Source organism: Lutjanus erythropterus, chromosome 24 (genome assembly GCF_056507025.1).
Source record: "Lutjanus erythropterus isolate fLutEry1 chromosome 24, fLutEry1.hap2, whole genome shotgun sequence".
Classification (NCBI taxonomy): Eukaryota; Metazoa; Chordata; class Actinopteri; order Lutjaniformes; family Lutjanidae; genus Lutjanus; species Lutjanus erythropterus.
Genome location: NC_139340.1, coordinates 715,884 through 738,648, shown reverse-complemented (window position 1 = coordinate 738,648; position 22,765 = coordinate 715,884). Strand labels below are relative to the sequence as shown.

At 42.7% G+C, this 22,765-nt stretch overlaps 1 pseudogene; it reads left to right on the top strand.

The window, feature by feature from the left end:
• Positions 1 to 18,172: 18,172 nt before the first annotated feature.
• LOC146304452 (F-actin-capping protein subunit alpha-2 pseudogene) lies at positions 18,173 to 20,127 on the top strand (annotated as a pseudogene).
• Positions 20,128 to 22,765: the final 2,638 nt, after the last annotated feature.

Below are 22,765 nucleotides of genomic sequence, written 5' to 3'. Positions count from 1 at the left end.
ATGAAGTATTTGTAGTAATCTTGCAGTATTGGTGATTACTAGAGTGTGGGAATTACAGTGAAATTTGAGTTGAATGTATAATGTATAATGTATATACATGTACACAGCTAAGATCCTGCGCAGAACCCTCAACCTCCCAGGCCTCTGGTAGAGGACCTGAGCTTGAAGGAGGCACAGTACGGGCGGTATTATCAATATAAAGTCGATGATGCTAGCAAGATAGTGATAGTTTCTATTCACGGTCATCGTAGAGGCCTGGGACTGGGACAACAATGAGGACAAGCTTGCTACATCAGCCTATGCTCCATAAAGACCACATCCAGCTGTTGATCAGGGGAACCACTGGATGTGGTTTTCCAGATTATACATTATAAAAATTATTATACACCAGAAAAGAGATGCTGTTCACTATAATAACGAGGAAACCTTGGGGAGTTGGAAGAGAAAGCCTTTTGGGTGCCTTATAATAATTAATGATAAATGTATTATGTCATATATTTATATATTGTATATTTATATCTTTAATGTTATAAACTGTAAATAAATTCATTCATCATCATTTTCTCAGACAGCATTACGTGGCCTATGAAACCCACAGACAGCTAGGTATTAAACATATACTTGGTAGTAACTGTTGTCAGTCAGTGTCATTAGAGTGTAAAGAGTCACTCATGCATCTGATGTATTGGACTTTAATGTGTAAGATGTGAGTGCATCAATTCAGACAGCCTTTATCTTTATCTATTTTTTTTTTTAAGTTAACAGAAATATTTACTACAACCTTCAGAGGCATCTCAATCTGTGGGTTAGGCAAGCAGGTGGGGAAGGTTAGCAAAAGGGAAAGGATCAGGGCAGGGCTAGAGTAGGTTGTCAAGGAAAGAGAAGCACCTTCCAGATTATGTTCACGGACCACAGCAAGACATTTTACTGTGGCGGGGACAGGGTGGAAGTGGAAGTAAACGAGGAGATGCGTGTGTCTGCAGTGAGGCTGCTGGATCTAGGCTGCACCAAGGTGGAGTACGTTGAAGGCAAGATATATAGCTGATTTCTTTATTTTTTTGTTAATGGCTTTTGTCTAAGATGTTTGAGGTTATCATGTTAATTACACTTCATTAGGTGGTAGAGCCGGTGGTCGTCAGGAGAAGTAATGTTACCTTGCCTGGAGAAGGAATGTTGTCCAGTTAGCTCTTTTAGCATTTATGCTAGCATTACAACTAACGTCAGCTGAAAAAGTCTTTTCTTTTATAGCTTTATGTTAATGTTTGTTAAAGTAGAGTAAGTTAAAGCAATGCCTGGGTTGCTGTTAAGTCTGAACATATTACAGGACGGGTCAATACCCACATGAAAAAGAGGACTGCCTCGGATATTTATGATGAATATTACATATTGGTATGTTATCCTTTTTATTGTTTTAATTCTGTGCAGTTTCCAAATGTTGCTTTTTATATTAATATATTTTGTTGTTGTTGTTATGTGTGTGTGTGTGTGTGTGTGTGTGTGTGTGTGTGCCCTCTGTAGCTCGACCTTGGAGTAAGGGCTGTTTTGTTTATCTCCAAGCCTGGGAGGAAACCTGATTCTTGGGTTTCAGCGGTTTTGGCACCCCGTTGCCAGCTCTCAGAAACCTCAACCACATGTCTGGAGAGGATGAAGAGCCTTTATGACATTGTTATTCAAGGTAAGAATGTCTTATTTATTAAAAGAGGGACCAAGCTTGAACTGTGATGTGGATTTAGGAAGTGATTTTTTTTTTTTTTTTACAAACACATGCAGATAGGCTACCTTTCTCTCTCACTCGGTGCATTTGAATTGAACTGAAGACAACACCCTAAATCAGCAAGACCAACCAAGGCTAACCTGGAGATATCTTGCCACCGAGCAAATTATCCTAACAAAGAGGGAATTCAGGAACAGTGAATAAAGGTTTCCGCTCCATTTTTTAACGAGAACCTTCCATAGCATCAGATTATCTTTGGCTGTAAAGTCTGGTGGGTTTTTGTACTGAAATAAATGACAAATTTTGGCCCCGTAGACTTGAAGTTGGTTACAGTTGAGCTGTGCCTCTAGTACAGTGGAACTAGATGGATTAAGGTGAAAATGTGACCTCCACTGCTTGATACTGGTTTTCACCCCCTTACTTCTCGCATAAGATAAGAGAAGTCATGATAAGAGAAACACTTTATGCAGTGCTCACCCTGCATTGGAAACTTGTTTCTGTTGCTTCTATCCAAGATCTCGCGCTGTTGGTCATGACCCAACATTTATGACCATAGGGTTAGGTTAGGGTTAGAGTTGACTGGGTTGTAAACCGCCTGTTAAACCGAGAGCTTCATCACAACGAGGTGTCTCTTTCATCAAGTGTGGGTGTCCAAAAGGATTTAATACTTTATTGAGCACTGCATAAAGTGTTTCTCTTATCACGACGTAGAAGTAAGGGGGTTGAAGAAGAGGGAGACAGATGAGAAAATGGTGTAGAACAGAGAGCGGAGCACGTGTGATAGCTGGAACAGACCTTGCCGTGTTTATTGTGTATTTTCATACATACTGGACTGTGTAACAGAAGACAGCTTGTGGGTAGTTTTCTGGCATTTATTGACCCCCGCAGAAGGCATAAAACACTTTTTAAGTCTTCTGGACTCTCCCATCTGCACTGCTGCCCCTTAGTTTCTCTGTTATAAAGTATAGTATGGTCAGTGTGTGGTTGATCAACTACTTTCTTTGCAATTCGCTTTAGGAACTGGATTTTACTTGAAATAATTCGCCTCTATTGTGTTTCTTCTTCCTTTAAAGTGTACCTGGCCAGTAATGCACACAGGGCAGTACATTCATCTTCAGTCCCACCTATGTCCAGTTTGTTCAAGACAGATTGCACTTTGCTGTCGAACTGGTTGTCCTTTGTGTCAACAGAGACCTGTTCAACATCTGCAGAGACACGATGGAACTTAACTTCACAGGCCTGGTCACTTTCAACACACTCAACAGTAGAAATGGTGCCTAACCTGGTCCTTGGGCAGAGCCACACATCCTCCTGGGAGAAATTCACAGCCTGGACTGGAATGACATGACTGTTGCTGTCTACAAGTGTTGGGATGACAGCTACACCTGAGGGGAGAGAAGCGTCTGAGGACTGTGGAGTGTTACGACCCCAAAGAAGACTGCTGGACCTTCACCACTCCCATGCAGACACCAAGGGCTCGATTCCAGATGGCGGTGCTTATGGGTCAGCTGTACGTGATTGGAGGATCAAATGGGCATTCTGACGAGCTGGTAAATAAAAATAACTCATAGAGATAAAATTCACAAACACTCAAAATTATTAAACAACAGATTTCAGATTCACAATTTGGAAATAATAATTAAGTGCATTTTTGACTCTGTTACATATGGTAGGAACCACTACTGATATCCAATCTGGATCATTACACATTTCAATGTTTTACAGCCTTTTCCGCCGGGCAGCATGGGAGAGATGACCCTAACCTGGGAGATGAGTTGACCCTGGGAGAGATACCCCTCTGGCAGGGAAAGGCCCACCGCCGCTGACATACACCTGTCAACACCAACCCCTGGACCTCTACATGCCTCCTTGAAGGTGCAGTACCAGCAGGGGGTGATAATTTATTCAGTGCCTACCGACCTGCGGGAAATAGACAGATTATTCCCAGCCCCCTCTCTGCTAGGTAAGATTAAGATATATAGTTGATTTCTTTATTTTTTAATTTGTTAATGGCTTTTGTCTAAGATGTTTGAGGTTATCATGTTAATTACACTTCATTAGGTGGTAGAGCCGGTGGTCGTCAGGAGAAGTAATGTTACCTTGCCTGGAGAAGGAATGTTGTCCAGTTAGCTCTTTTAGCATTTATGCTAGCATTACAACTAACATCAGCTGAAAAAGTCTTTTCTTTTATAGCTTTATGTTAATGTTTGTTAAAGTAGAGTAAGTTAAAGCAATGCCTGGGTTGCTGTTAAGTCTGAACATATTACAGGACGGGTCAATACCCACATGAAAAAGAGGACTGCCTCGGATATTTATGATGAATATTACATATTGGTATGTTATCCTTTTTATTGTTTTAATTCTGTGCAGTTTCCAAATGTTGCTTTTTATATTAATATATTTTGTTGTTGTTGTTATGTGTGTGTGTGTGTGTGTGTGTGTGGGTGTGTGTGCCCTCTGTAGCTCGAAAAATTGCAGGCCTATTGTCAACACATTTCAATGTTTTTCAGCCCTCTCCTTAAAGGAAAAAAAGTGAGGAGAAGAAAAGAAGGAAATTACATTCAGCACAAGAAAAAAAAAAAAAAAACAACACTCCAGGGGTCTACTGTAGGAACCGCTTGTGATATCCAATCCGGATCATTACACATTTCAATGTTTTTCAGCCTTTACCTTCAAGTATATGTGGCGCCGGCCTGTCCGCCCTTCAAAAAAAAAAAACAAGAGACAGGGCCCATGGCAATATCGATGCCAAATCTGCTAAAAAATGACAAAACATGAGATAAAACACACACTGTGGCCTGCTCCCTTCATTCATTGTGCTTGTAATGTGAAAAGTTTCATGAAATTGACTGAAATTGAGACCAAAACTAAGAAAACCCTGTATTCATTATATAAGCAAAAATTATTACAAGTTCAAGTATCTGAGTATTAATCTAGCTATTTTAATTCAAGACCTGTTCTCCAGTGAGATAATATTCGTTCTGCCATTCTTGGAGACCAGTGTACATTGCCATGTACGGTTTGAAAACTTGCTTCTGATAATTTTGTAAGGTGTGGGAAGTTTTTTATTATTGTGTTTATATCAGTTTTTGTCTGCAGCTGGTAAATATTTTGAGAAGTTGATCAGCGGTATAACTATCAAAGCTTTTGGAAAGTTTTCTGTGGCCACTTTGAAGATTGTCTCCATTTGCCATTTGACCTGTTCTCTATGTCTGCTGTTTTTCTCATTGATTCCAAATGAAAGTATGACTTTGCGGACTTGGTCTGTTTTGTCTGTGTTTTTCAAAATGTGCAGGGCATGGCAAAATTTTGCTCCTGGATAGGACTCTACCTGTACTCTACATTCCATTTTGGCAACCATGATGACCCTCAGCCCCATGATGTCAACGGCTCCCTGGAGGGCTGGAGGAGTGCTGTGGACTCTTCTACCCGGGCGTACATCAAGGAGCACTATCCCAGTGGAGTCTGTACCATTTATGGGAAAACTATCGACAGACATCTTCTTGTGCATTGAGTGCTATCAGTTTCAACCAAACGTTCACCATGGCAACGTTCAGCTGGTGAGCCACAAAGAGGTCCAGGAGTCCATGTCAATTTCTAATTATGCTTCAACTGCTAAGGAGTTTAAGATCATGGAGGCTGCAGAGAACGACTATCAGACGGCCATCAACGAGAATTACCAGGCCATGTTGGACACTAACTTCAAAGCCTTATGCCGCCAGCTTCCTGTGACACGCACCAAGATCAACTGGAACAAGATCCTGAGCTACAAAATTTGCAAGGAGATGCAGAATGCTTAAAAACAATGGAGAACATAACACACAAGTCCCCCCCACCCACCCCGCCCCCTCCCAAACAACGTCGCATGACTGGATAGTTTTATCGTCTTTGTACAAAAATTAGAGAAAGGGGGACAAAGAAAGGTTTGGTCTCACAATAAGATGTCACATTACACATTGGATGTCTACTTTTAGCAATGTTATTTTCTTTTCATACAGACACTGTTAACTCTCCTGTTGTGTAAGATGTGAGTGCATCAACTCAGACAGCCTTTATCTTCATCGTTTTTTTTTTGTAATTTTTTTTTTAGGTTAACAGAAATATTTACTACAACCTTCAGAGGCATCTCAATCTGTGGGTTAGGCAAGCAGGTGGGGAAGGTTAGCAAAAGGGAAAGGATCAGGGCAGGGCTAGAGTAGGTTGTCAAGGAAAGAGAAGCACCTTCCAGATTATGTTCACGGACCACAGCAAGACGTTTTACTGTGGCGGGGACAGGGTGGAAGTGGAAGTAAACGAGGAGATGCGTGTGTCTGCAGTGAGGCTGCTGGATCTAGGCTGCACCAAGGTGGAGTACGTTGAAGGCAAGATATATAGCTGATTTCTTTATTTTTTTGTTAATGGCTTTTGTCTAAGCTGTTTGAGGTTATCATGTTAATTACACTTCATTAGGTGGTAGAGCCGGTGGTCGTCAGGAGAAGTAATGTTACCTTGCCTGGAGAAGGAATGTTGTCCAGTTAGCTCTTTTAGCATTTATGCTAGCATTACAACTAACATCAGCTGAAAAAGTCTTTTCTTTTATAGCTTTATGTTAATGTTTGTTAAAGTAGAGTAAGTTAAAGCAATGCCTGGGTTGCTGTTAAGTCTGAACATATTACAGGACGGGTCAATACCCACATGAAAAAGAGGACTGCCTCGGATATTTATAATGAATATTACATATTGGTATGTTATCCTTTTTATTGTTTTAATTCTGTGCAGTTTCCAAATGTTGCTTTTTATATTAATATATTTTGTTGTTGTTGTTATGTGTGTGTGTGTGTGTGTGTGTGTGTGTGTGTGTGCCCTCTGTAGCTCGAAAAATTGCAGGCCCTTGGAGTAAGGGCTGTTTTGTTTATCTCCAAGCCTGGGAGGAAAACTGATTCTTGGGTTTCAGCGGTTTTGGCACCCCGTTGCCAGCTCTCAGAAACCTCAACCACATGTCTGGAGAGGATGAAGAGCCTTTATGACATTGTTATTCAAGGTAAGAATGTCTTATTTATTAAAAGAGGGACCAAGCTTGAACTCTGATGTGGATTTAGGAAGTGATTTTTTTTTTTTTTTTTTTACAAGCACATGCAGATAGGCTACCTTTCTCTCTCACTCGGTGCATTTGAATTGAACTGAAGACAACACCCTAAATCAGCAAGACCAACCAAGGCTAACCTGGAGATATCTTGCCACCGAGCAAATTATCCTAACAAAGAGGGAATTCAGGAACAGTGAATAAAGGTTTCTGCTCCATTTTTTAACGAGAACCTTCCATAGCATCAGATTATCTTTGGCTGTAAAGTCTGGTGGGTTTTTGTACTGAAATAAATGACAAATTTTGGCCCCGTAGACTTGAAGTTGGTTACAGTTGAGCTGTGCCTCTAGTACAGTGGAACTAGATGGATTAAGGTGAAAATGTGACCTCCACTGCTTGATACTGGTTTTCACCCCCTTACTTCTCGCATAAGATAAGAGAAGTCATGATAAGAGAAACACTTTATGCAGTGCTCACCCTGCATTGGAAACTTGTTTCTGTTGCTTCTATCCAAGATCTCGCGCTGTTGGTCATGACCCAACATTTATGACCATAGGGTTAGGTTAGGGTTAGAGTTGACTGGGTTGTAAACCGCCTGTTAAACCGAGAGCTTCATCACAACGAGGTGTCTCTTTCATCAAGTGTGGGTGTCCAAAAGGATTTAATACTTTATTGAGCACTGCATAAAGTGTTTCTCTTATCACGACGTAGAAGTAAGGGGGTTGAAGAAGAGGGAGACAGATGAGAAAATGGTGTAGAACAGAGAGCGGAGCACGTGTGATAGCTGGAACAGACCTTGCCGTGTTTATTGTGTATTTTCATACATACTGGACTGTGTAACAGAAGACAGCTTGTGGGTAGTTTTCTGGCATTTATTGACCCCCGCAGAAGGCATAAAACACTTTTTAAGTCTTCTGGACTCTCCCATCTGCACTGCTGCCCCTTAGTTTCTCTGTTATAAAGTATAGTATGGTCAGTGTGTGGTTGATCAACTACTTTCTTTGCAATTCGCTTTAGGAACTGGATTTTACTTGAAATAATTCGCCTCTATTGTGTTTCTTCTTCCTTTAAAGTGTACCTGGCCAGTAATGCACACAGGGCAGTACATTCATCTTCAGTCCCACCTATGTCCAGTTTGTTCAAGACAGATTGCACTTTGCTGTCGAACTGGTTGTCCTTTGTGTCAACAGAGACCTGTTCAACATCTGCAGAGACACGATGGAACTTAACTTCACAGGCCTGGTCACTTTCAACACACTCAACAGTAGAAATGGTGCCTAACCTGGTCCTTGGGCAGAGCCACACATCCTCCTGGGAGAAATTCACAGCCTGGACTGGAATGACATGACTGTTGCTGTCTACAAGTGTTGGGATGACAGCTACACCTGAGGGGAGAGAAGCGTCTGAGGACTGTGGAGTGTTACGACCCCAAAGAAGACTGCTGGACCTTCACCACTCCCATGCAGACACCAAGGGCTCGATTCCAGATGGCGGTGCTTATGGGTCAGCTGTACGTGATTGGAGGATCAAATGGGCATTCTGACGAGCTGGTAAATAAAAATAACTCATAGAGATAAAATTCACAAACACTCAAAATTATTAAACAACAGATTTCAGATTCACAATTTGGAAATAATAATTAAGTGCATTTTTGACTCTGTTACATATGGTAGGAACCACTACTGATATCCAATCTGGATCGTTACACATTTCAATGTTTTTCAGCCTTTTCCGCCGGGCAGCATGGGAGAGATGACCCTAACCTGGGAGATGAGTTGACCCTGGGAGAGATACCCCTCTGGCAGGGAAAGGCCCACCGCCGCTGACATACACCTGTCAACACCAACCCCTGGACCTCTACATGCCTCCTTGAAGGTGCAGTACCAGCAGGGGGTGATAATTTATTCAGTGCCTACCGACCTGCGGGAAATAGACAGATTATTCCCAGCCCCCTCTCTGCTAGGTAAGATTAAGATATATAGTTGATTTCTTTTTTAATTTGTTAATGGCTTTTGTCTAAGATGTTTGAGGTTATCATGTTAATTACACTTCATTAGGTGGTAGAGCCAGTGGTCGTCAGGAGAAGTAATGTTACCTTGCCTGGAGAAGGAATGTTGTCCAGTTAGCTCTTTTAGCATTTATGCTAGCATTACAGCTAACATCTCCCTGCTTCTTGCCACTGCTGCCACCTGCCCTCATTTCCAATGCAGCAGCAACCATGACAGGCATCGCTGCTGCTTCTCTCTTTTCCAATTCTTGCAGGTTCAGGGACTGCGGACTTCATTTCAACTCTCTGGCTGAGCTCATCGTGCACATCGAGGATAACCACATTGACACAGACCCCCGTCTAATGGAGAAACCATTTAAATTAACCCAGGAAGATCAGAGATCAGGAAAATGTGACAGCCAAAACATGGTTTCCTCTCCTAAATTCTCTCTCTTAAACTCTCTGCAGTTCTTTGAAATATTACCCCCTACTCTATTCCTCCCCAACCCTGTCCCAGAGCCTGAGTGGCTGTGGAGAGATCAATGACAACGGAGACATTTTCAAATAGTCTTGCCACAGGCAAGACTTTCCCCATCCCACCAACACCCTCTTTTCTGTAACCCTTACCCTAAAACAGGGGTCGGGAACCTATGGCTTGCGAGCCAGATGTGGCTCTTTTGATGACTGCATCTGGCTCTCAGATAGATCTTAGCTAACATTTCTTAACGCAATAAGTAATGAATAATTCCGCTGATATTCAAGTAAAACATTACAGTGTTAAAAATAATCTTTAAAAAAAACATTCTCATGCATTTTAATCCATACATTAATTTTTTACCGCACCTGTCCAGGGTTGCGGTGGAACCAATCACATCTGTCCTTCGGGGTACGGGAGGGTCCGACACCTCTGTTTTTATTGGATTATATGCGGTAGCCTACCCCAGTCATTGTGAGGTAAAGAAGTAAACTTCCCGCCGTTTAATCAGCAAGTCAGCTAGCTGATTTATGCAGAGCAAACCCTTTTGATGAAGAAGATGGCGAAAAGAAAAAAGGATGAGGAGTACCGTACATTTCAGCACGAATGGACAGAGGAATTCGCCTTTGTGGAGAGAGCAGGGACCGCGGTGTGTCTAATATGCAATGATAAAATTTCATCGATGAAACGGTCAAATATAAAGCGACACTTCGACACACGCCATGCCACATTTGCATCGAAATATCCATCGGGGGACAGCAGGAAGAAGGCCTGCCAAGAGCTACTAAACAGAGTGCAAGCCAGTCAGCAGCAACTCCGTGTATGGACCCAACAAGGTGACGGGAATTCGGCTAGCTTTGCTGGTTCTTTAGCAATAGTGAGGAACGGAAAGCCATTCACAGACGGCGAGTTTGCCAAAACATTCATGCTTGATGTGGCTAATGAACTTTTTGATGACTTTGCGAATAAAGATAAGATAATCAAACGAATAAAAGACATGCCTTTGTCAGCAAGAACTGTTCACAATCGTACCATCATGATGGCAAATCAAGTGGAGGAAAAACAAGTGAAGGACATAAATGCAGCGACTTACTTTTCCCTCGCTTTGGATGAGTCAACAGACGTAAGCCATTTATCCCAGTTCAGTGTGATTGCAAGGTATGCTGCCGGTGACACACTGCGTGAGGAAAGTCTTGCTGTTTTGCCAATGAAAGCCTCAACAAGAGGAGAGGATTTATTCAAGTCTTTCATGGAGTTCGCAAAAGAAAAAAATCTACAGATGGATAAACTTATTTCGGTGTGTACCGATGGAGCGCCGTGTATGGTGGGGAAAAACAGAGGATTTGTAGCGCTTCTTCGTGAAAATGAAAACAGACCCATCCTAAGTTTTCATTGCATTTTACATCAGGAGGCGCTTTGTGCTCAACTGTGTGACAAGCAGCTTGGTGAGGTGATGTCGCTGGTCATTCGGGTTGTTAACTTCATTGTTGCCCGAGCTTTAAATGATCGCCAGTTTAAAACACTGCTGGATGAAGTTGGGAGTAATTATCCCGGCCTGCTCTTGCACAGCAATGTGCGTTGGTTGTCAAGAGGGAAGGTGCTTAGCCGTTTTGCGGATTGCCTGAGCGAAATCCGGACTTTTCTTGAGATGAAAGACATCGAGCATCCTGAGCTAGCTAATACTGAGTGGCTCCTGAAGTTTTACTATCTCGTGGACATGAATGAACATCTGAACCAGCTCAATGTGAAAATGCAAGGCATTGGAAATACAGTCTTATCCCTTCAACAAGCAGTGTTTGCATTTGAAAACAAGCTGGAGCTCTTTATCGTGGACATTGAAACAGGTCGTTTACTGCACTTTGAAAAACTGAGAGAATTTAAAGCTGCGTGCACAGCAAGTGACACCACTCAACATTTTGATCTCCAGCAGCTAGCTGGCTTCACATCTGATCTCCTGCAGTCATTCAAAGCACGCTTCGGAGAATTTCGTGAGCACACTTGTCTTTTTAAGTTCATCACTCATCCACACGAGTGTGCAGTGGACAAAGTCGACCTGCGTTACATCCCTGGTGTCTCTATCAGAGATTTTGAGGTAGAAGTTGCTGACCTGAAGGCCTCAGACATGTGGGTGAATAAGTTCAAATCACTGAATGAAGATTTGGAAAGACTTGCACGACAGCAAGCAGAGCTGGCAAGCAAACACAAGTGGACAGAACTGAAAAAACTTCAACCCGCAGACCAGCTGATTGTCCAAACTTGGAACGCGCTTCCTGTCACATACCACACACTGCAGCGTGTGAGTATTGCCGTACTGACCATGTTTGGCTCTACGTATGCATGTGAGCAGTGATTCTCACATCTAAAAAACATCAAGAGCAACCTACGATCACGTTTAACAGATGAAAGCCTCAACGCCTGCATGAAGCTTAACCTCACCACGTATCAACCAGACTACAAAGCCATCAGCAAAACCATGCAGCAGCAGAAGTCGCATTAATGGTAAGAAGTATTTTATGTATTGGATAGCTTCAGTATAACAACGTTATTAAAAAAGAATAATTTCAGAGACCTTTTTATACTCTAAAATTGTTGGTCTTGTTTAAAAATTCACACATTTAGTTGTATTCAGAGTTAAAAAATATTGTATGGCTCTCACGGAAGTACATTTTAAAATATGTGACTTTTTTGGCTCTCTCAGCTAAAAAGGTTCCCGACCCCTGCCCTAAAACCTTGTAACAATGACCCTCTGTCCCTCCCCAACCCTGTCCCAAAGCGTGAGTAGCTGTGGAGAGGCCAAAGAGAGGCTTGGGCTGGGGGTAGAGAGGCATGGGGGTCCTGGGGAGGCCTGGTGGGTGTTTCCCGGCAGGAGGGAGGTTTAGGCCGGGGATAGAGGTCCGGTGTGGGAGTTGGCTGCTGTCTCTGATCTGCAGTTATTGTTTGCCCCGGCCTGAGAGGGCAACCCAGTATCACAGACAAGTGTGTAATACACCCGCTGGTCCATAGGGGATTCCGTGTCAGGGTCACGGTTTACTTCACTTAGGCGTGTAAAGGACACACCTCCTTGAAGGTGCGGTACCAGCAGGGGGGGATAATTTATTCGATGCCTACAGACCCGCGAGAAATATACCGATTATTCCCAGCCCAGAGAAGCACCTTCCAGATTATGTTCACGGACCACAGCAAGACGTTTTACTGTGGCGGGGACAGGGTGGAAGTGGAAGTAAACGAGGAGATGCGTGTGTCTGCAGTGAGGCTGCTGGATCTAGGCTGCACCAAGGTGGAGTACGTTGAAGGCAAGATATATAGCTGATTTCTTTATTTTTTGTTAATGGCTTTTGTCTAAGATGTTTGAGGTTATCATGTTAATTACACTTCATTAGGTGGTAGAGCCGGTGGTCGTCAGGAGAAGTAATGTTACCTTGCCTGGAGAAGGAATGTTGTCCAGTTAGCTCTTTTAGCATTTATGCTAGCATTACAACTAACATCAGCTGAAAAAGTCTTTTCTTTTATAGCTTTATGTTAATGTTTGTTAAAGTAGAGTAAGTTAAAGCAATGCCTGGGTTGCTGTTAAGTCTGAACATATTACAGGACGGGTCAATACCCACATGAAAAAGAGGACTGCCTCGGATATTTATGATGAATATTACATATTGGTATGTTATCCTTTTTATTGTTTTAATTCTGTGCAGTTTCCAAATGTTGCTTTTTATATTAATATATTTTGTTGTTGTTGTTATGTGTGTGTGTGTGTGTGTGTGTGTGTGCGCCCTCTGTAGCTCGAAAAATTGCTGGCCCTTGGAGTAAGGGCTGTTTTGTTTATCTCCAAGCCTGGGAGGAAACCTGATTCTTGGGTTTCAGCGGTTTTGGCACCCCGTTGCCAGCTCTCAGAAACCTCAACCACATGTCTGGAGAGGATGAAGAGCCTTTATGACATTGTTATTCAAGGTAAGAATGTCTTATTTATTAAAAGAGGGACCAAGCTTGAACTCTGATGTGGATTTAGGAAGTGATTTTTTTTTTTTTTTTTTTACAAGCACATGCAGATAGGCTACCTTTCTCTCTCACTCGGTGCATTTGAATTGAACTGAAGACAACACCCTAAATCAGCAAGACCAACCAAGGCTAACCTGGAGATATCTTGCCACCGAGCAAATTATCCTAACAAAGAGGGAATTCAGGAACAGTGAATAAAGGTTTCTGCTCCATTTTTTAACGAGAACCTTCCATAGCATCAGATTATCTTTGGCTGTAAAGTCTGGTGGGTTTTTGTACTGAAATAAATGACAAATTTTGGCCCCGTAGACTTGAAGTTGGTTACAGTTGAGCTGTGCCTCTAGTACAGTGGAACTAGATGGATTAAGGTGAAAATGTGCAAATGTGTTGCTTTAGGAACTGGATTTTACTTGAAATAATTCACCTCTATTGTGTTTCTTCTTCCTTTAAAGTGTACCTGGCCAGTAATGCACACAGGGCAGTACATTCATCTTCAGTCCCACCTATGTCCAGTTTGTTCAAGACAGATTGCACTTTGCTGTCGAACTGGTTGTCCTTTGTGTCAACAGAGACCTGTTCAACATCTGCAGAGACGCGATGGAACTTAACTTCACAGGCCTGGTCACTTTCAACACACTCAACAGTAGAAATGGTGCCTAACCTGGTCCTTGGGCATAGCCGCACATCCTCCTGGGAGAAATTCACAGCCTGGACTGGAAGGACATGACTGTTGCTGTCTACAAGTGTTGGGATGACAGCTACACCTGAGGGGAGAGAAGCGTCTGAGGACTGTGGAGTGTTACGACCCCAAAGAAGACTGCTGGACCTTCACCACTCCCATGCAGACACCAAGGGCTCGATTCCAGATGGCGGTGCTTATGGGTCAGCTGTACGTGATTGGAGGATCAAATGGGCATTCTGACGAGCTGGTAAATAAAAATAACTCATAGAGATAAAATTCACAAACACTCAAAATTATTAAACAACAGATTTCAGATTCACAATTTGGAAATAATAATTAAGTGCATTTTTGACTCTGTTACATATGGTAGGAACCACTACTGATATCCAATCTGGATCATTACACATTTCAATGTTTTTCAGCCTTTTCCGCCGGGCAGCATGGGAGAGATGACCCTAACCTGGGAGATGAGTTGACCCTGGGAGAGATACCCCTCTGGCAGGGAAAGGCCCACCGCCGCTGACATACACCTGTCAACACCAACCCCTGGACCTCTACATGCCTCCTTGAAGGTGCAGTACCAGCAGGGGGTGATAATTTATTCAGTGCCTACCGACCTGCGGGAAATAGACAGATTATTCCCAGCCCCCTCTCTGCTAGGTAAGATTAAGATATATAGTTGATTTCTTTTTTAATTTGTTAATGGCTTTTGTCTAAGATGTTTGAGGTTATCATGTTAATTACACTTCATTAGGTGGTAGAGCCAGTGGTCGTCAGGAGAAGTAATGTTACCTTGCCTGGAGAAGGAATGTTGTCCAGTTAGCTCTTTTAGCATTTATGCTAGCATTACAGCTAACATCTCCCTGCTTCTTGCCACTGCTGCCACCTGCCCTCATTTCCAATGCAGCAGCAACCATGACAGGCATCGCTGCTGCTTCTCTCTTTTCCAATTCTTGCAGGTTCAGGGACTGCGGACTTCATTTCAACTCTCTGGCTGAGCTCATCGTGCACATCGAGGATAACCACATTGACACAGACCCCCGTCTAATGGAGAAACCATTTAAATTAACCCAGGAAGATCAGAGATCAGGAAAATGTGACAGCCAAAACATGGTTTCCTCTCCTAAATTCTCTCTCTTAAACTCTCTGCAGTTCTTTGAAATATTACCCCCTACTCTATTCCTCCCCAACCCTGTCCCAGAGCCTGAGTGGCTGTGGAGAGATCAATGACAACGGAGACATTTTCAAATAGTCTTGCCACAGGCAAGACTTTCCCCATCCCACCAACACCCTCTTTTCTGTAACCCTTACCCTAAAACAGGGGTCGGGAACCTATGGCTTGCGAGCCAGATGTGGCTCTTTTGATGACTGCATCTGGCTCTCAGATAGATCTTAGCTAACATTTCTTAACGCAATAAGTAATGAATAATTCCGCTGATATTCAAGTAAAACATTACAGTGTTAAAAATAATCTTTAAAAAAAACATTCTCATGCATTTTAATCCATACATTAATTTTTCACCGCACCTGTCCAGGGTTGCGGTGGAACCAATCACATCTGTCCTTCGGGGTACGGGAGGGTCCGACACCTCTGTTTTTATTGGATTATATGCGGTAGCCTACCCCAGTCATTGTGAGGTAAAGAAGTAAACTTCCCGCCGTTTAATCAGCAAGTCAGCTAGCTGATTTATGCAGAGCAAACCCTTTTGATGAAGAAGATGGCGAAAAGAAAAAAGGATGAGGAGTACCGTACATTTCAGCACGAATGGACAGAGGAATTCGCCTTTGTGGAGAGAGCAGGGACCGCGGTGTGTCTAATATGCAATGATAAAATTTCATCGATGAAACGGTCAAATATAAAGCGACACTTCGACACACACCATGCCACATTTGCATCGAAATATCCATCGGGGGACAGCAGGAAGAAGGCCTGCCAAGAGCTACTAAACAGAGTGCAAGCCAGTCAGCAGCAACTCCGTGTATGGACCCAACAAGGTGACGGGAATTCGGCTAGCTTTGCTGGTTCTTTAGCAATAGTGAGGAACGGAAAGCCATTCACAGACGGCGAGTTTGCCAAAACATTCATGCTTGATGTGGCTAATGAACTTTTTGATGACTTTGCGAATAAAGATAAGATAATCAAACGAATAAAAGACATGCCTTTGTCAGCAAGAACTGTTCACGATCGTACCATCATGATGGCAAATCAAGTGGAGGAAAAACAAGTGAAGGACATAAATGCAGCGACTTACTTTTCCCTCGCTTTGGATGAGTCAACAGACGTAAGCCATTTATCCCAGTTCAGTGTGATTGCAAGGTATGCTGCCGGTGACACACTGCGTGAGGAAAGTCTTGCTGTTTTGCCAATGAAAGCCTCAACAAGAGGAGAGGATTTATTCAAGTCTTTCATGGAGTTCGCAAAAGAAAAAAATCTACAGATGGATAAACTTATTTCGGTGTGTACCGATGGAGCGCCGTGTATGGTGGGGAAAAACAGAGGATTTGTAGCGCTTCTTCGTGAAAATGAAAACAGACCCATCCTAAGTTTTCATTGCATTTTACATCAGGAGGCGCTTTGTGCTCAACTGTGTGACAAGCAGCTTGGTGAGGTGATGTCGCTGGTCATTCGGGTTGTTAACTTCATTGTTGCCCGAGCTTTAAATGATCGCCAGTTTAAAACACTGCTGGATGAAGTTGGGAGTAATTATCCCGGCCTGCTCTTGCACAGCAATGTGCGTTGGTTGTCAAGAGGGAAGGTGCTTAGCCGTTTTGCGGATTGCCTGAGCGAAATCCGGACTTTTCTTGAGATGAAAGACATCGAGCATCCTGAGCTAGCTAATACTGAGTGGCTCCTGAAGTTTTACTATCTCGTGGACATGAATGAACATCTGAACCAGCTCAATGTGAAAATGCAAGGCATTGGAAATACAGTCTTATCCCTTCAACAAGCAGTGTTTGCATTTGAAAACAAGCTGGAGCTCTTTATCGTGGACATTGAAACAGGTCGTTTACTGCACTTTGAAAAACTGAGAGAATTTAAAGCTGCGTGCACAGCAAGTGACACCACTCAACATTTTGATCTCCAGCAGCTAGCTGGCTTCACATCTGATCTCCTGCAGTCATTCAAAGCACGCTTCGGAGAATTTCGTGAGCACACTTGTCTTTTTAAGTTCATCACTCATCCACACGAGTGTGCAGTGGACAAAGTCGACCTGAGTTACATCCCTGGTGTCTCTATCAGAGATTTTGAGGTAGAAGTTGCTGACCTGAAGGCCTCAGACATGTGGGTGAATAAGTTCAAATCACTGAATGAAGATTTGGAAAGACTTGCACGACAGCAAGCAGAGCTGGCAAGCAAACACAAGTGGACAGAACTGAAAAAACTTCAACCCGCAGACCAGCTGATTGTCCAAACTTGGAACACGCTTCCTGTCACATACCACACACTGCAGCGTGTGAGTATTGCCGTACTGACCATGTTTGGCTCTACGTATGCATGTGAGCAGTGATTCTCACATCTAAAAAACATCAAGAGCAACCTACGATCACGTTTAACAGATGAAAGCCTCAACGCCTGCATGAAGCTTAACCTCACCACGTATCAACCAGACTACAAAGCCATCAGCAAAACCATGCAGCAGCAGAAGTCGCATTAATGGTAAGAAGTATTTTATGTATTGGATAGCTTCAGTATAACAACGTTATTAAAAAAGAATAATTTCAGAGACCTTTTTATACTCTAAAATTGTTGGTCTTGTTTAAAAATTCACACATTTAGTTGTATTCAGAGTTAAAAAATATTGTATGGCTCTCACGGAAGTACATTTTAAAATATGTGACTTTTTTGGCTCTCTCAGCTAAAAAGGTTCCCGACCCCTGCCCTAAAACCTTGTAACAATGACCCTCTGTCCCTCCCCAACCCTGTCCCAAAGCGTGAGTAGCTGTGGAGAGGCCAAAGAGAGGCTTGGGCTGGGGGTAGAGAGGCATGGGGGTCCTGGGGAGGCCTGGTGGGTGTTTCCCGGCAGGAGGGAGGTTTAGGCCGGGGATAGAGGTCCGGTGTGGGAGTTGGCTGCTGTCTCTGATCTGCAGTTATTGTTTGCCCCGGCCTGAGAGGGCAACCCAGTATCACAGACAAGTGTGTAATACACCCGCTGGTCCATAGGGGATTCCGTGTCAGGGTCACGGTTTACTTCACTTAGGCGTGTAAAGGACACACCTCCTTGAAGGTGCGGTACCAGCAGGGGGGGATAATTTATTCGATGCCTACAGACCCGCGGGAAATATACCGATTATTCCCAGCCCAGAGAAGCACCTTCCAGATTATGTTCACGGACCACAGCAAGACGTTTTACTGTGGCGGGGACAGGGTGGAAGTGGAAGTAAACGAGGAGATGCGTGTGTCTGCAGTGAGGCTGCTGGATCTAGGCTGCACCAAGGTGGAGTACGTTGAAGGCAAGATATATAGCTGATTTCTTTATTTTTTGTTAATGGCTTTTGTCTAAGATGTTTGAGGTTATCATGTTAATTACACTTCATTAGGTGGTAGAGCCGGTGGTCGTCAGGAGAAGTAATGTTACCTTGCCTGGAGAAGGAATGTTGTCCAGTTAGCTCTTTTAGCATTTATGCTAGCATTACAACTAACATCAGCTGAAAAAGTCTTTTCTTTTATAGCTTTATGTTAATGTTTGTTAAAGTAGAGTAAGTTAAAGCAATGCCTGGGTTGCTGTTAAGTCTGAACATATTACAGGACGGGTCAATACCCACATGAAAAAGAGGACTGCCTCGGATATTTATGATGAATATTACATATTGGTATGTTATCCTTTTTATTGTTTTAATTCTGTGCAGTTTCCAAATGTTGCTTTTTATATTAATATATTTTGTTGTTGTTGTTATGTGTGTGTGTGTGTGTGTGGGTGTGTGTGCCCTCTGTAGCTCGAAAAATTGCAGGCCTATTGTCAACACATTTCAATGTTTTTCAGCCCTCTCCTTAAAGGAAAAAAAGTGAGGAGAAGAAAAGAAGGAAATTACATTCAGCACAAAAAAAAAAAAAAAAAAAACACTCCAGGGGTCTACTGTAGGAACCGCTTGTGATATCCAATCCGGATCATTACACATTTCAATGTTTTTCAGCCTTTACCTTCAAGTATATGTGGCGCCGGCCTGTCCGCCCTTCAAAAAAAAAAACAAGAGACAGGGCCCATGGCAATATTGATGCCAAATCTGCTAAAATATGACAAAACATGAGATAAAACACACACTGTGGCCTGCTCCCTTCATTCATTGTGCTTGTAATGTGAAAAGTTTCATGAAATTGACTGGAATTGAGACCAAAACTAAGAAAACCCTGTATTCATTATATAAGCAAAAATTATTACAAGTTCAAGTATCTGAGTATTAATCTAGCTATTTTAATTCAAGACCTGTTCTCCAGTGAGATAATATTCGTTCTGCCATTCTTGGAGACCAGTGTACATTGCCATGTACGGTTTGAAAACTTGCTTCTGATAATTTTGTAAGGTGTGGGAAGTTTTTTTATTATTGTGTTTATATCAGTTTTTGTCTGCAGCTGGTAAATATTTTGAGAAGTTGATCAGCGGTATAACTATCAAAGCTTTTGGAAAGTTTTCTGTGGCCACTTTGAAGATTGTCTCCATTTGCCATTTGACCTGTTCTCTATGTCTGTGTTTTTCAAAATGTGCAGGGCATGGCAAAATTTTGCTCCTGAATAGGACTCTACCTGTACTCTACATTCCATTTTGGCAACCATGATGACCCTCAGCCCCATGATGTCAACGGCTCCCTGGAGGGCTGGAGGAGTGCTGTGGACTCTTCTACCCGGGCGTACATCAAGGAGCACTATCCCAGTGGAGTCTGTACCATTTATGGGAAAACTATCGACAGACATCTTCTTGTGCATTGAGTGCTATCAGTTTCAACCAAACGTTCACGATGGCAACGTTCAGCTGGTGAGCCACAAAGAGGTCCAGGAGTCCATGTCAATTTCTAATGAGGCTTCAACGGCTAAGGAGTTTAAGATCATGGAGGCTGCAGAGAACGACTATCAGACGGCCATCAACGAGAATTACCAGCCCATGTCGGACACTACCTTCAAAGCCTTACGCCGCCAGCTTCCTGTGACACGCACCAAGATCAACTGGAACAAGATCCTGAGCTACAACATTGGCAAGGAGATGCAGAATGCTTAAAAACAATGGAGTATTTGTAGTAATCTTGCAGTATTGGTGATTACTAGAGTGTGGGAATTACAGTGAAATTTGAGTTGAATGTATAATGTATAATGTATATACATGTACACAGCTAAGATCCTGCGCAGAACCCTCAACCTCCCAGGCCTCTGGTAGAGGACCTGAGCTTGAAGGAGGCACAGTACGGGCGGTATTATCAATATAAAGTCGATGATGCTAGCAAGATAGTGATAGTTTCTATTCACGGTCATCGTAGAGGCCTGGGACTGGGACAACAATGAGGACAAGCTTTCTACATCAGCCTATGCTCCATAAAGACCACATCCAGCTGTTGATCAGGGGAACCACTGGATGTGGTTTTCCAGATTATACATTATAAAAATTATTATACACCAGAAAAGAGATGCTGTTCACTATAATAACGAGGAAACCTTGGGGAGTTGGAAGAGAAAGCCTTTTGGGTGCCTTATAATAATTAATGATAAATGTATTATGTCATATATTTATATATTGTATATTTATATCTTTAATGTTATAAACTGTAAATAAATTCATTCATCATCATTTTCTCAGACAGCATTACGTGGCCTATGAAACCCACAGACAGCTAGGTATTAAACATATACTTGGTAGTAACTGTTGTCAGTCAGTGTCATTAGAGTGTAAAGAGTCACTCATGCATCTGATGTATTGGACTTTAATGTGTAAGATGTGAGTGCATCAATTCAGACAGCTTTTATCTATTTTTTTTTTAAGTTAACAGAAATATTAACTACAACCTTCAGAGGCATCTCAATCTGTGGGTTAGGCAAGCAGGTGGGGAAGGTTAGGTGTAGGGACAGGATCAGGGCAGGGCTAGAGAAGGTTGTCAAGGAATGTGAAGCACCTTCCAGATTATCTTCACGGACCACAGCAAGACTTTTTACTGTGGCGGGGACAGGCAAGTGGAGGTGAACGAGGAGATGCATGTGTCCGCAGTGAGGCTGCTGGGTCTAGGCTGCACCAAGGTGGAGTACGCTGAAGGCAAGCAGCTATTGTTAGCAGTTATTCCCATGGCCCACTGTGTTAATCCCATGACCCACCGGGCAGCATGGGAGAGATGACCCTAACCTGGGAGATGAGATGACCCTGGGAGAGATAACCCTCTGGCAGGGAAAGGCCCACCGCCGCTGACGTACACCTGTCAACACCAACCCCTGGACCTCTACCCTCAGCCTAACCCCCTCTCAGGCTGGGGAAGACAATAATCGCAGATCAGGGAAAGCAGCCAACACCCACACTGGACCTCTACCCCCAGCCTAAACCTTCCTCCGGCCAGGAAACAACCACCAGGCCTCCCCAGGACCCCCATGCCTCTCTACCCCCGGCCCAAGCCTCTCTCTGGCCTCTCCACAACTACTCAGGCTTTGGGACAGGGTTGGGGAGGGATAGAGGGTCTGTTTTGCAGAGAATTTAGGAGAGGAAACCATGTTTTGGCTGTCACATTTCCTGACCTCTGACCTTCCTGGGTTACTTTAAATGGTTTCAATTAAAAAAAAACAAAAAAACATTTGTAGTGGAGAAAGAATTTCACACTGAGTAATTTGATGTATACTTTGTTGTAGTTTATAATAAAGTTGCTGTGTGCAAAACCTGAATTCTTCTCAGTGGCATGTTGAGATCTGGTGAAATCACCAAATGTATTTACAAGGCCTTATGATTAACATACAATTTACGGCATGAGGGTAACTATATATGGGGTGTGTCTGGCGTATGCTGTGTGAATCTTCACTTTTAGCTGGTTCCACTATCTGCGGGTAGGGGAAGCGTGAGATTTATAATACATTATTAAGAGAAACAGGAAAGGACACTTAACCAATAAAACACATGCAATTAAACTATTTACCAAGGCAAGAAAAACAAGAAAGGAAACCTTACCAAATAAAACACATGCAATCTAACTGTATGAACAATAAAGGAAAACAAGAAAGGAAACCTAACCAATAAAACACATGCACTCAAACTATGTAAAAAAAAAAAAGAAAAGGAAAACAAGAAAGGAAACCTAAATAAAACTGGGCATGAAAAATGAATAAAGGAATCAGAATGAAACTGCTTAAATAACTACATAAAAGAATGGAATCAAAAAAGAGGACAAAATGAGCAGCTGGTGTAGGTTTTTTTTGGTTACTATTGGTTTCCAGTGGTATAAAGTCCCGCTGTTCCGGCGTTTCTCTGTTCTCCATCGAGGTCGACATCCCCTGAGGGCTAGCTTCACCGCTACCGGTGTTTGAGTCAAGCTGCCATACACAATGAATGGAAGGGGGGTAGTAAGTGTTTCCCGTTGGGCAGCGCAGTCCCCAAAACTACCTGTCGGTTGCGCTGCGGATTGTACAGACATGGACAAAATTGTTGGTACCCTTCCGTTAAAGAAAGAAAAACCCACAGTGGTCACTGAAATAACTTAAAAGTGACAAAAGTAATAATAAATAAAAAATTTACTGAAAATTAACTAATGAAAATCAGACACTGCTTTTGAATTGTGGTTCATAAGAATCATTTCAAAAAACAAACTGATGAAACTGGACTGCACAAAAATGATGGCACCCTTAACTTAATATTTTGTTGCACAACTTTTTGAGGCAATCACTGCAATCAAGTGAT